This window comes from Hippopotamus amphibius, chromosome 6, assembly GCF_030028045.1.
Source record: "Hippopotamus amphibius kiboko isolate mHipAmp2 chromosome 6, mHipAmp2.hap2, whole genome shotgun sequence".
NCBI lineage: Eukaryota > Metazoa > Chordata > Mammalia > Artiodactyla > Hippopotamidae > Hippopotamus > Hippopotamus amphibius.
Genome location: NC_080191.1, coordinates 146,191,443 through 146,206,074, shown reverse-complemented (window position 1 = coordinate 146,206,074; position 14,632 = coordinate 146,191,443). Strand labels below are relative to the sequence as shown.

The following is a 14,632-nucleotide window of genomic DNA, read 5'->3' as shown; positions in this document are numbered from 1 at the left end:
AGATTTTGAGTGATTTCAAGAATTCAAGAGGTAGGATATTTGGGGGGTGAAGGAGAGTTAGCTACCCAAGCATTGTAAATTAGATCATGGTAAGCATTAAAAAGGATGAAAAGGTTGTATTCTTTGCTGTGAGTACACCAACTATATTTCTAAATATGGCTGATTTGTGGAGTTTATAGACATATATGGTACTATTCATTCTGTCTATATTGATCTGGAACATTCCAAGAGGCCAACAACAGTCTCTGGACCCTTGTTCTGTAAGACCCAGAGTTTCTTCCCACTGTACAAGCTGTAACCTTACAGGGCAAAAAATGACCTAAGTCAAAAACCTCCAACCTAATTAAATGTAGTAGTACCGTACTTTTCTTTTTCATAGGCTTCATTATTACAACACATACAATTCAGTTCTGCATGTCGAGGTCTAGTCATGATGTTATTAATCTGTTATGAACAAATTCTATTATGTGCCTTTACCTTACAGAATGATATCTCTTGGAGACCTTTGTGATTTAAGAAAGATCTGAGATACAGGAGACAGAGACAGACCTAGAGAGAGATGAGAGAGAGAGAGAGAGAGAGAGGAGAGGACAATAGAGAAGAAAGCCTTCCAACCCTATTGTCTAGCAGAGCAAGAGAACGTTAGAAAAGCTGTGACCGGAAAGTGTCCGTAAACTGTTATCTCCCCCTGGGAGAAGCTGGAGTGGCCATTCCACGGTGCTATAACGCTGGGTGTTCATTAAAAATTCATTCAAGGCTAAATCATATCCCTGAACAATGAGTGCGGAGGCCCAGATCTGTGTGTCAGAAACAGGAGGCCGTATCAGGGCCAGGTTCTTTATGTAGCAGGGTCTGTGTCAGGCAGACAAGGGGAATGGGAGGTTTCCTTGGAGGCTTTTGTAAAGCTCTGTGCTTCTTCTGGGGGCTCGATTAGAATAATCAGCGGCCTTGGGAAATTCACACGGTTTTGGTGGTGCTGCGATCCATCATCATCCATCATCCTTGGGCGCTGGGCGACTGCGGAGCCAAAGACCAGGCCGGCGGGGTGGCCAGAGCCCCGCTCTGCGAGGAGCGATCCGGGCCGGGGCAGGGCTCCAGGAAGCCCGGCAGTGGCAGGGGAGGAGGAGGCCCCCGGCAGCCTGCACGTGGGGGGCTCCCTCCTCCAGCAGCCCCCACCGGCAGCGGTCTAGGAACAGGAAGTAACTGTGCAGCACTTTGGAAGATTTGTGGATTGTTTGCTTTGGATTTCCTTAGCTTAATTTGTGTTTGGCTGGGTTTGTTTGGAGTTTATTTCTCATTTATTTTGAGTTTGTGTTTGTTTGTAGACTTTAACGATTTTGAGAAAACTCTCCGGAGTGTTTGTTGTTTGACCTTCCTTCTTTGTGCATGTGCATTGTGGGAAGGATTGCGTTTGGTCAAGTCAAAGAAGGAAAGACTGTGTTGTGGGGTGTGGGTGTGTGTGTGTGTTTTAGGGGAAGACAACCGCTAAAACCCTCACTATATATCCCTTGTATCCTTTTTTTTTCTTTCAAACTCTCTCTAACCTAGGAAGAAATGTGGTTTTTGATTATTTTTTTAAAAATGTCTCAAAACTCCAGAATTACGAGAATTCTATATAGTTCCATAGAAAAGCATTTATTACAACACAATTTCAGGGCCAGTCTGCTAGAGAGTCCTGTGTAAGATTAGGATGCTCAATAGCGACAAAATTTGGTCCTTCAGTTCCCAAGCAAAGCACGTTGGCAGCCAAGAATGTAAATTTTACCCATTTTCCATTTTGGCTTTTCTCGGGAAACTAGGGAGGGAGTCAAATCTAAGCATAGGTACACATTATTAGCAATTACATACAATATAACCATAAATCCCAAATTTATGTCGATCAGTTAAGAAAATATATTTAAAATTTTCCTTCTGTTTCAGTGGGTTAACTCTCAAATGAAAAAAAAAGATCTCTTTTTTTTAAAATCTGTGTCTTAATCACTCAGGATTTGTAAATTAATATAGAATCTCTGCTATCTTGTTTTTATTTTACTTTATATTATTTTATTCACTTTTGATGTCCTCAAATCGTAAACGCATGCCCTCCCTAAAAGAGGTTTATTGCCGTTCTCTTTTGGATGGTGCAAATAAGTCCATAAAACAAATAGATGTCTTCTAGTTCATTCTTCCTTCTTTTATACCTATTAAAATGAAAATCCAAAGCAGGATGCCTAGACGTATATTGCAATTTGACAGGATTTGCTTTGTGTGCCTATGAGAAAATATGACTAGTAAAAAAGGAAGTAGACAGATATACGTATGTGCACGTGATGCTATTTTATTGGTATCTGTTGCACCCATTGCAATGAGACTCCTGGGATGTTAGACCTAAATTAAAATAATCATAAATAATGTCAAACGATAATAAAACCCAACTCCCACCCTCTCCTTGTTTTCTCTTTGCTCTTCTTTCACTAAGAAAATACACAAGTAAATAATATCAAACAGATCAGCCACTTCTGGGCAAGAAGGGTAGGAGTGAGCAGTGAAGGGCACTGGGAGGAGAACGTAGATTTGCAAGATTTCCTGTATATTCACTTACTGGGTTTTTTAGATTATCAATAAATTAATTTATTCACATTAGACTATTTTTTTCTCAGACGTCTCAAATGTGGGGGCAAAATTATATCTAAGTGGAATTTTGCCTAATAGATTTCTGTCAAAACCATTGAGATAAGCAGTTGTTTTGGAGCCTTTCCCATGGAATTCCATCTCAAACAACATTGAGCAAGGAAGGGATTGTATATCTGGCACGCACCTCGTGAAGCCAAGGACCTGAGCTAGGATTACCAGGATGTATTGAACAACTTAAAGTTCAGGAACTTAAGAGTGATCAACATTTAAAAATACAGTTACTAATTTGAAGGGATGAGGCTTGGTATGGTATCCATGTTCCTTAAGAGTCTGCTAGACCTAGTGAAGGTATCTTTGAATGCCTTACCTGGCATTTTCTCTATTTGTACCTGCAAGAACAACATTTTTTTTCTCCTGTCCCTGTATTGATCTTATGATCTTCATGGAATCTTCCATCAAGGGAAAAGATCCTTGGTTCTACAATGCCTTCACTCTCCAGGTACCCAGAGTTCTCTTGTTGCCTCCTGACCGCTCAGGGCTCCCTACTCCAGTGTCTGGCATCCCAGCCTCTGTCTTCCCATCCCCCATACATGTGCCATCCCTCAGAGTGGCAGACTCTACCGATCACTGATATACTAACTCATGATGTAGTATATTGGTTCATCAGGGTTATTTTATGCCCCTCTTCCCCGTTCCTTCACCAAACTTTCTCAATTTTACTTCCCAAGTCTCTCTCTCTCTCTCTTATTCTTCATCCTCCATTGTCACTGTCATTTTCAAAAAAGCCTTTGTGGTCTTTCTCATGGATTATTGAAAATAGCTCCTGACTGGTTCATCTGCCTTCTACGTCATTCCTCTTAAATGTCTCCTGTTCTTTGAGTCAGAGCGATCACAGCTCCTATCTCAGGGAGAACTCCCCAAGACCCCCCACTACCACCGTATTCATAGTAGGAGAAAGGTCAGATCTCTAGAACATGGCATAGAGGTCTTCGCTTCTCTGGCTGCTCACTGCTTTTTCCTTCACATCTCCATCCACCTCCTTTCCCACTGTTTATCAGGCGATACTGAGAAACCCTTAGTCTCGTGCCCATACTAAGCTGGGCACACTTTAAAATATGCTCCTTCTTCTTTCTGATATGGTCTTTCTTCCCTTGTCTTTTCTCTGTGAAGCTCCTTTGAAACTATCTCTACTCTTCTTAGGTGTCACCATCCCTGGGTAGCCTTTCCTAACCTTTCTCGCCCTCAGAGTGAATTCCTTTCTCTTCTGCACCTTGTATGTAGTTTGTTGATCATGAGTGCTATATTTTATTTGCACAGCTTCCTTCTCTCCTGGACGGTGGCTCTTTGAGGGCAGGAATGAGGTCAGTCATTCGGGCTTCCGGAGTGCAAACTCAGTGTCTGTGTGGCCTATAGGAGATTTTTAAATACATCTTGAAAGGAACGAACTATCCATAGTCAGGAGGACTCACCTTAACCCAAAGGAATGATGCTTAACGGCAGGGAGGGTTTCAGGTATGAGAGCAGGTTGGGTCAGGGATATATTTTTGGGGTGGGGGACACAGCTTAAGACAGGCCTTGGTCTACCACATCCACGGGAGCCGAGGGGAGGGGTGCGAGCGCATCACGTGTTGTCTGGGGTTTGGCAGAGTGGAGACATCAGTGCTGATGGTGCCCAGATCCCCACACTTAAGAGCAGACCCCGTAGGTTATTCAAGATTAGCTGGAGGAAGTGCTTTAGCCACGGAGCAAACAGGCAGTCGCTTGATTAGGGCCTCAGACGTGGTATGGAACTGTGGTGTTGGGTTTCCATCCGAACCATTACTCGGATATTTGAGATTGGGAGCTTCAGTTCTAACCTGACCTTGCATTTGATGTCTCAAATCCATGCATCAGAAATGGGCGTTGCTCCCTTCTCTCAGACTGCATTTCCCAGCTGTGAGTTTTGTATCCTCTGTTTTTGGACCTTTGAAAGGGATGCTGAGAATGAACCCATATGGTGTTTGTTTAGGTGGGGCATCCTAAACAGCTTCTTGTACAGGGAGAACACGGTAGCAAATATATCTTTACAGTAATGTGTTTTAAATCAAAAGGGCTCCATATTTTCCCCAGTGTTTGAATGTGACATTCTTGATCATTCCAGACCCACCTGTCTGAGAACACAGGAATCAAAAACAGGAGTCACTCTCAAATTTCACCTCTATTTAATCCATCACAGGAACATACTGGCTTTTCACTGTATATATAGAAAAAACCACACTAGGACATTTAAACAAAGTGACACAGATTATCAGCAGATCAACTGGGAATGACGGCTGAATCAAACAAATGTATGTTGAGAATTTCCACAGGGCAGCTCTCGCAGCAGCCAAACCAAATTTGTTTAGTATACATGAGCTAGCTGCTTAGGAACATTCGCTCTGCTGCATGCCAGATGATGACTTTTCTAGGTAAACATCCATTTAGCAGCATATACCCATCCATGAAAGTGTTGGCATGATTTTGATCCATTCTCCTGGACTCCTGAAATTATGACTTCATTTCACTGGCAGCCAAACCCACACATGCACCATTTAGGATTAAAAAAAGAGGGGATGGGCAATCTCTACACTTATTTCAAAATGTAATATAACCATCCACAAGGTAGGAGAAACTCTATAAAATTGACAGCCCATTTCACTTTTCTGACAAGCACTAAAGCAAGCATCATGAAAATGGATGTCAAATTACAGGGCAGGGAAGCAGCAGGGAAAACACTTACTTTGTTCTTGGTATTTGAAATAGAAGGTGGCATATTTATCCTACCTCCATCTAAACTTGGAGGCATTCCTTTTTGGGGTAGGGGGTTGGGGGCTCATTTATTAAATTAGAATTTCAGAATCAGATCCCATAAGTAAGAACACTTGGATTCTTCAGGAAAGGGCATTTTAAAATTTGTCTTATTAATTTTTGTATTTGAGCAATTTATTTTTTTAAAAGGTGTCACTTGAAGAATAGAAGACTCAGTTGAGCACAGTCTTTAAGCTCAGAACAAAAGAGCCAAGTGTTTATTAAAAAAACACAGAAACAAAAACCAAAACTTTCTGGTAGAATTTTCAAACTCTGTGCTAACTCTCACTGGCTGTTGTGAAATCCAGCTTGTGTTGTGCAAAGGTCAGCTCAATGCTCTAGTTTATTAACCAAAAGCCTCGCTTTCTGATTCTTTTCAACTAGGGAATTCTCAATGTGGGGGGATATTTTCAGACAGAAAGCTTGAGAATTCCCTTTTTGGATCAAGGGGTAATTGTCTGAAATTTCTTGGAAAAAGATCACTTTTTCCAAACTTTAACCTCCTCTAGAAGAGCACCTGGCAATTATCACTTGCTTGAGCAAGTATTCTGAATGGTCAATAGCTTAGAAATCCTCTAAAAAATACCTCTTTTCCAGTGGTGGCAATGACTTTTGTGGATAATATCTTCCTTTAAAATCTGCTTACGATTCAGAGCTAGGTGAGCTACAAAGTACAGCTTTTAAAAATGAAACTCCTCATAATTAGCATTTTCTAAAGTTGGTTCAGTTGGAATTTGAGCATCTACTAATATTCACAGCACTGGGGTAGGGTATAAGGATAATTGAGACATAGCACCTGCCCTCAAGTAGCTGAAAATCAAAATGGGGAAATAGACATGAAAACAACTGACTATAATAGCACCAGGGTAAATGACAGAAGAATACGTTCTGAGGTACATTTTATATTCTCTGGCATCCAAAAAGGAAGGTGGCGGGGAGGTGGTGGACATGTAGACTGGAAACCCTTAGCAGATGAGATGACATCTAAACTGGATCTGAAAGAGTTTCAATGTATAAATCTTAAATGTTGCCTCCTCTGTGAGGCCCTCCCTAACTAAAGTAGTCACCCACCGTCACACTTCTGTTTAATTTTCTCCTCAGCACCTAAGACTCTCTCATATTCTCCACCTATGCATTGGTTCATTTCTCCCTCTACCCACCAGGCTATGAGGTTCTCGAGATCAGGGGCATTGCTGCTTTTGCTCACTGCTCCATCCCTCTATCTCAGAACAGGAGTAGGCTTCACTAGGGAGCAGTGTCTTGGAGAAGGAGGGAAGGACATTCGGGAACAGAACGTTGTCAGGGAAAACAACACAAAGGAACCAAGTTCTACAGGATGCTCATGAACATGAAAAAGATTATTGTGGCTAGATTAGAAGATGCATTAAAGGCATGAAATGAGCAAATTGGTTATGACCAATCATGAAAGAATTTTCTGAGGTCTCCATAAAGTTGTGATCAATTTTTGAGAAGAAAATTGATGAGCTCTAACCCTCCGAAGTCTTTCTAAAATGAGTGTCAATCTTAATGACCCAGGATAAAACTTTCTTGGGGGAATGATACATCTTTAGCACCATATAAGCATCCATGAAAGCAACTGTATTATATGTTCTTCATTTCCTTTATCCAGATTTTAAGATGGGGTGTACAGAATTTTTATATTTTTATATTTTTATTATTATTAATGCCTCAAATGTGGCCATCATTTAATCTATAAAGAAAACATTGATGTAAGTGTACATAGAGCTTTAGTGACTGGAGTTTGGGACAGAATAATCTTAGAGCAAGTGGGGATTTGTTGTAAACAAAAGAATTTGTTTAAATATAAATAAAAAATAAGAACAATAACCTGTCATGTTCCCACATGTCCCTTTTACATCGTCCTAAGAATACTGTTTATCAAAGCAGTTCCCCGGGTATTGGGATGAACCAGAAGCTTTCAAAGTGTTGAGTGATCACTCTTTGCTAGCAGTTCACTAGGCTTACACAGCCACTCCAAAATCAACAGCCTGGAAGAAAATGATACGAGGTTTGGAACAAAGGCTGGAATGTTAGGTTAGCAACTGCCTTACATTGCAGTAAATATGTCAATTAATATTCATAAATGTCTAGAGGCATGATCTAGTAAGAGTACAGAATAAACTGCATGTGACAATTCAATTTTCTACCCCAAAGGAACCCTGGCTACTCCTCACTTTTGCATAATAGAACTTTGAGAGAACTCTGGGTAGGTTTGCCTGTCTTCCTACTACTGAACTTCTTAAAAGTCTTGGGAATGTTATCAGGGCAGTGTGATGCATGTACAGCCCGTCTCCATCTTCAACCATCAGCTGAGACTTGAAAGGTGTCCTTGGGTGCTCACCAATTACACCATAGTAATGGAAGAATAGCAAGAAAGTTCTTTTATTGTATTCTTTTATCTTTCAAGGCACATGCTCTTTTTGAAGTGCTAAAATGGTATATTTGTGGGAGGAACTGAACTGCCCTACTCAAGAGATAGAGAAAGAGACAAATTAATCCCATGACTTTTTCTTCTGTGCATTTTGGGCTAAAATCATGGGAAAAGTTTATCATTTCCCATTATCAAATATTGCTTATCTTTCATTAGCCAATAATGCCTCTTTCAAATACAAACCTTCCTCTAACCTTATTCAGTCCAGGCTGTTTCCTGCATCATCACAGAGATCCTGGCAGGAGAATCCAGTTTTTTGTACAATGTCAATGACCACATTGGTCTTTCTTTACATTTGGTTTCAACAAGTGTTTACTGAGAGATTATTGCTAGGGGAGTGGTACAGAATGAATCGCTCATGAACCCTTTCATTACCTCTTGTTATCTGAAAGGTAGATCTGAAAGATACTGACCTTTAAGAGCTGTCATTTAAGTCCTGGAGACAAGAGAAACTTTCCTAATAGTAATGCTAATGAGTTTTGGCATTCACAGTTTCCTCTAAAGTTTACAAAAGATGCTCAAATGCATTATTTCTTCTGACTTTTACTATAACTTTGTGTCACAAGTATTTTAAAAACCAGTGTTGTTTAATAGAAATATAAACGAGAGCCATATATTAATTTAAAAATGTCTGGTAGCCACATTAAAACAGGAAAATAGAAACAGGGAGACTTAATTTTACTAATTTGTCTTACCTAGCCCACTGTATCCTAGATTGTATCATTTCTGTATGTAATCAATTTACAAAAACTATCCATTAGATATTTTACAATTTTTGTACCAAGTGTTAAAAACCTTGTGTATATTTTTAAGCTTGCAGCTCCTCTTGATTTAGAGTAGCCACATTTCAAATGCTCTTTTGCCACATGTGTCTGGTGGCTACCATATGGAGCAAATGTCAGATATGTATAAATAAACTGAGATTCAACTAGATTGAGAGACTTCCCCAGGGCCACATAACTAGTTAGGTGGACTTGAATCCCGTGTGGTCTTCTGGTTTAAACAGGAATTGGCTTGGGACTGTGGTTTACAGTTTATCTGAATTTACTTGTGATATTGTGGGTTGAGGCTATGTACTAGGAAGCTGGCGATGTTATGAAGAATGATTCTATCATATGAATGAGGCTTCTTTATTGCTAGATCTAGAAATACCATAAAGTTCGTACTTTTAAAAATAAGCTCCAAGTGAAATTTGGGTGCACAGCCTGGTTTGGGATAGCTGCTCTAGGCTCTGAACTCCTTGAAGGCTCATTTCCGTATTTATCCATTCCTGTATTTATTTATTCATTTACTGTAGTGCCAGACACTGTGCCTGGTGTTGCAGATGCATCCGTGAACAAAGCAGACAAGGTCCCTACCCTTATGAAGCTTACATTCCGCAACCTACAAAGTACAGCTGACTCATAGCAGGTGTTGCAATAAATGCTGGAGAATCAAATTTAGTTGGCAATATTTGATATTGATTTACCAGCCTTCCTTCCAGGAGGACTCAGGAAAAATCTTAAGGAAAGGATAAAAATACAGTTTACCCATCTAGGGACTTTTAAAAAATACTCATTTATTTATTGGCTGCGTTGGGTCTTTGTTGCTGCATGCAAGCTTTCTCTAGTTGTGGCAGGTGGGGGCTACTCTTCACTGTGGTGCATGAGCTTCTCACTGCAGTGGCTTCTCCTGTTGTGGAGCACGGGCTCTAGGTGCGTGGGCTTTAGTAGTTGTGGCTCACGGGCTCTAAAGCACAGGCTCAGTCGTGGCGCACAGACACAGTTTCTTCACAGCATGTGGGATCTTCCTGGACCAGGGATTGAACCTGTGTCCCTTGCATTGGCAGGTGGATTCTTAACCACTGCGCCACCAGAGAAGTCCCATATAGGGATTTTTTGTTTGTCTATTTTTACTCTTCTTATAACAAATGTATTCAAAGAGGCTGCAATGTGAGGACACGGTACAAACTCTGAATTGATTTCACTTGGTTAAATTCATCTATTAGTATTTTGAGCATTTGGGGTGGGTGTGTGTGTGTGTGTGTGTGTGTAGAAGCATGAGTAGATTCAGCATGCACTTTCCCTTCCTTCAGTGGGACATTTTTACCATATCCTTCAACAGACTGAAGGCACAATTTGTGTGATGACTTTTGCACATATCTGTTAGACTTTCTCAATTTAGAGAAAGAAAAAGATACCACTCACTATTTCTAGCACAACTAGTTTGCTTTATCTGACCTTTTTGAGTTGTCAACTACACATTAAATTATTTTCATGATCTGGAAACTTTGGTGGGGGCATTTCTACAGTAAATTAGGCACCATGCTCCCTGCTCTCATCACCTTATAGTCCAGAAGAATTTTGGTGGAGGCATGCTTTCATAATCTTTCCTACTTGGGCTCACTTGAATTTGGGGTGTGCCAGTTGCCTGATCCTCTTATGACTCACCGCATATTTACACAAGATTTTTGTCTGTTTGTTTTTTGTATGTGTTTTGACTTGATGTAAATAATGCTGTTTTGGAAAGAATTTATAATGCACCTCTTTTCATCCAGAAGAAAGAAAGTCTGCTCAGCTGGTTTTTTCTTTAGCCAAGTATTTTCATTTGACCCTTTTAAGCTGGCTAAACTTTGAAGAAAAATGCAGATATATCCTACTGTTTGAAATGGTGTAGAGATTTAGGAGGGTTAATTTAAAAATTCATAAATCCTTTGCACTATGCAAATTAATGACCTGTGACCCCTGCTTTTATTTCCAGGTGACTTATTTTGACTTAACTATGTCCAAATAAATGTGTTTATTTAGGAAAGCTCAATGCTACCAAAAACTGACATGCTAAGCATCTCCTATAGCTCATAATATGTATGAGAGATGTGGACCACCCTCTGTTTTCTCATTATGCCAAATAATGGAAAGTGGAAATCACTCTAATCCTTTCTTCTGCGTCTGCTGTACCTCTGCAAATATGATAAACTCAATCCAATTAAAAGTCATTACCTCTCCAAGGCTCAGCCGCAGTCTATAACTTTTTGTTTTACAATCCTCTCGATTATCTGTCTTCATCACAGGTGGAATTGTTAGCCATCTTCCACTTCGGTTTTCTCTTAGAAAAGAGGAAAATCACTTTTAGCGTTGATGATTGTAGTTCTTGTTTTCTGTACCATTCACTTGACTGTATTCAATGCAGCTTTATATTATACAAGTTAATTCTTCCTGGGCATTTGTCTTCTCTCCCTGATTAGACTGTTAAGTTCTTTGAAATCAGCAATTTCGCTTTATTCTTTTTTTGTGACCCCTCCCCCCCCCGCCGTCGCCCCCCCTATGCTTGGCATATAAAAGTCTTGTTGACTAAATGATTAACGATTTGTGACATGTGTTGGATCATAGCTGCTAAGATTTAATAGTGGTGATGAGTATTAAAAAGTTGAGTGAAGTAGATATATTAATACAACGATAGCAACAAAAACAACAAAAATAAAAACAGCACAAGGCTTGTTAAGTTATTGCATAATTATTTCACATGCTTCAAGAACCTCTCTTGCCCCCAGCAGATTTTTTTTAACATTGTATACTTTTGATAGAATTATAATATTTCCAATTTTTCCTCTCAAGCAGTCATAGTTTATATAGGTTTACATGGACTGATCCACAATATATTTGAATCAGCAAGCATCTTAGATGTTTAAATGAGTAAACTGACAATTTTCTGGCTTCTTTAGCTCTGAGATTCTACAATGCTATGAAACATGGATATTTCAATCATTTCATCAATTAAGCAATATGATGCCAAAAAGATTTTTTTAATTAATTAATTTATTTGCTGCATTGGGTCTTCATTGCTGCATATGGGCTTTCTCTAGTTGCGGCGAGCGGGGGCTACTCTTCATTGTGGTGCACAGGCTCATTGCAGTGGCTTCTCTTGTTGCGGAGCACGGGCCCTAGGTGCGTGGGCTTCAGTAGTTGCAGTACATGGGCTCAATAGTTGTGGCTCATGGGCTGTAGAGCTCAGGCTCAATAGTTGTGGTGCACGGGCTTAGTTGCTCTGCAGCATGTGGAATCTTCCTGGAGCAGGGATCGAACCCGTGTCCCCTGCATTGGCAGGTGGATTCTTAACCACTGCGCCACTTAGGAAGTCCCTAAAAGATTTTATTTAACTTAACTATATTTAACAGCTCAACTATTAACTTAGCTATATTTAATATCTATAACCTATTTAAAAAGCTGTTTGTTAAAGAAGATTTATTGGAATAAATCCATAAAATGATCAGCAAAAGCATAAAACAAAATCACTGAGATTTTGCTTATCTGGGGAATAATACCTGGATCGAAGGAAGAGTAATTTTATATAATGTTGATATAAATAGGCAGCACAATGTTTTATGAATATACAATGAAATCTGAAGTTACAAATATTAGGTTTTTGGTATTCCTTTTTTGTAAAGCACCTTGATGAATAAATAGATTTTTTTCTGAGACTTTTGTTTTTCATCACATAAATATAGCTCTCAAATTTATTTTGCTACTTTTGCTTTTAGTTAAGTTTCTTTGACCATCAAAGGCATATGTGGATATTATTTGGGAAAGGACCACCATCTGTTGAGTAGTGTGGGACACCAGAAAATAGTAGTCCTGCCATTTTCTCTGACAAGTCTTGCTATAGATTGGAGGCTCCAGGGTGATCTGGCCAGTCTTCCCTATGAATACAGCATTGTTCTGATGTCAACCAGAACTATCTCTGGTCTGTTTGGCACAACTTTCAATTCAGACTGGAAAATAAATGTTGTGGTTTGGGCCATTTATAGGCTGGTGGGAGTTTCACTGGCATCACAGCAGTCCCACCTGGTTCGCAGAAGAACTTTTAGTCTTTTTTCAGTGAAGTAGACCATGCAGAAATTCATTTTTACTAGTTACATGACAAGGAAACCATCCACTTCTCCATGTGGTTTTTCTGTTGGCTTATTTTATGATGGAAATGTGGGCAATGATGTTTCAGAATCTGTTGGTTTCATCATTTTGAGTTATTTAGAAGCTGTGAGAGTAAATCATCCCTTTTTTGATCCCTATGTTACTGTGAAGAATGTGATGATTCTAAGAAATAAATGTGAAAGACAACTGCATTTCCACCAAGAATTGAAATAAGAAGTTTATTTCTTGTTTTTTCCATTTTTGATTGAGGTAAAATTGACATATAACATGATATTAGTTTCAGGTGTGCTAATTTGATATTTGTGTATATTGCAAAATACTCACCACAATAAGTCTAACTGTACATAATTACAAATTTGTTTTGTAATGAGAACTTTTAATATCTACTCTTTTAGCAACTTTCAAATATGCAATACACTATTAATAACTATAGTCACCATGCTGTAGATTACATCACCATGACTTGTTTATTTTATAACTGGAAGTTTGCACCTTTTGACCCCCTTTACCCATTTCACCTAATTCTGTAGACTGGCATGCCCAATTGCAGTTACTTATATTCAACTCTGAACAGCCATCACTCTTCCTAACCTCATTTTAGATCTTATTTTATTGCATAGTCATATACCTGTTACCATCTCTGTCTTCACTACTCAACTCTAAGTTTCTTGAGGGCAGAAAGTTGATCTTATTCAAGTCTATACCTAGCCATAGCAACTTGCACAGTTCCAGGTGCAGCATGGTGCCAAATCAGTGTTTTGGAATGGGTAAATGACTAAGTCTGAGAAGTAGCATCTTTTTAAAAAATTATTTTATTCAAATATGGTTGATTTACATTGCATTAATTTTTTTCTTTTCCTTCCTTCCTTCCTTCCTTCCTTCCTTTCTCTTTCTTTCTTTCCTTCAATAGCCACTTCAATTGAGAAGTAGCATCTTGGGCAAAGAATATCACCCCAACACTTCAATCATCTAATTCCTCTCAATGCTAGAAAAGAATTTAAATCTGGGCACTTTTGTAGTCTATCTACCCACAAAATTTCAGTTGGAATGTACAATTGAAGCAGTCACACAAAACCTGTAAAGTCTGGGACATCTGTTTAATCCTTCACTTTCATAGTATGGAGCCCACCAAAGATTCTGAAAGTCAAATGTATATTTATTCCACAGAGGAAACTTTATCAACCAGTGCAAAAGTTTACTGGCACTAGCTGGTGATATAATGGGTAGTTTAAATCCTGCTAACTGCAAATAATTTTTCAACAGTGTTTATGATTGTGGTAGAGTTTAGTGAGGCAGAAGTACAGATAACATAAATATTTCGACAAAAGCCAATTGTACTGGAGCCATAAATAAATTAGACCCAGTTTGTAAATAAATTTAGTTTTTGCCAGCAAACATTTATAATCCTCTTTTGCTGCAAACGATAGTAATTTATATAGAAGAGGTCCTGAATGCCTTTCTTTAAAAGTCAGTTCTCATTAGGAGGCAGTGCCTGGTGCCCGTCAACTGTCTTAGACTGTGTGACTCAATTAGACATGAAGGATACTGTACAGACCACCTAATGCTACTAGTTATTGTACATGTTGATAATGACAATTTCCAGAGACCATACATAGTTTGGTAGTCTATGAAGTTGTCATATTATATCACTCCCTTAAATACCTAGCTTGTGTTACCACTTAGCAATGTTGAAATTACCCCCTCTCAAATCGTAAGTGCTATTTAGTGTATGTATACACATATGCATGGTACATCTGTTCATATTTTCCTGAAAACATTTTTTATCGAAGTGTATAATGTTTTCTCAAATTAAGAAGAAAAAAGCCTTTCCTTG

The 14,632-nt window shown here is 39.1% G+C and overlaps 1 protein-coding gene across 1 annotated transcript in view; it reads left to right on the top strand.

Annotated features, from left to right (window-relative positions):
- The window catches only part of MECOM (MDS1 and EVI1 complex locus), a 547,012-nt gene that overhangs the window by 245,803 nt on the left and 286,577 nt on the right, over window positions 1-14,632 (top strand). The gene's annotated exons all lie outside the window — the stretch shown is intronic.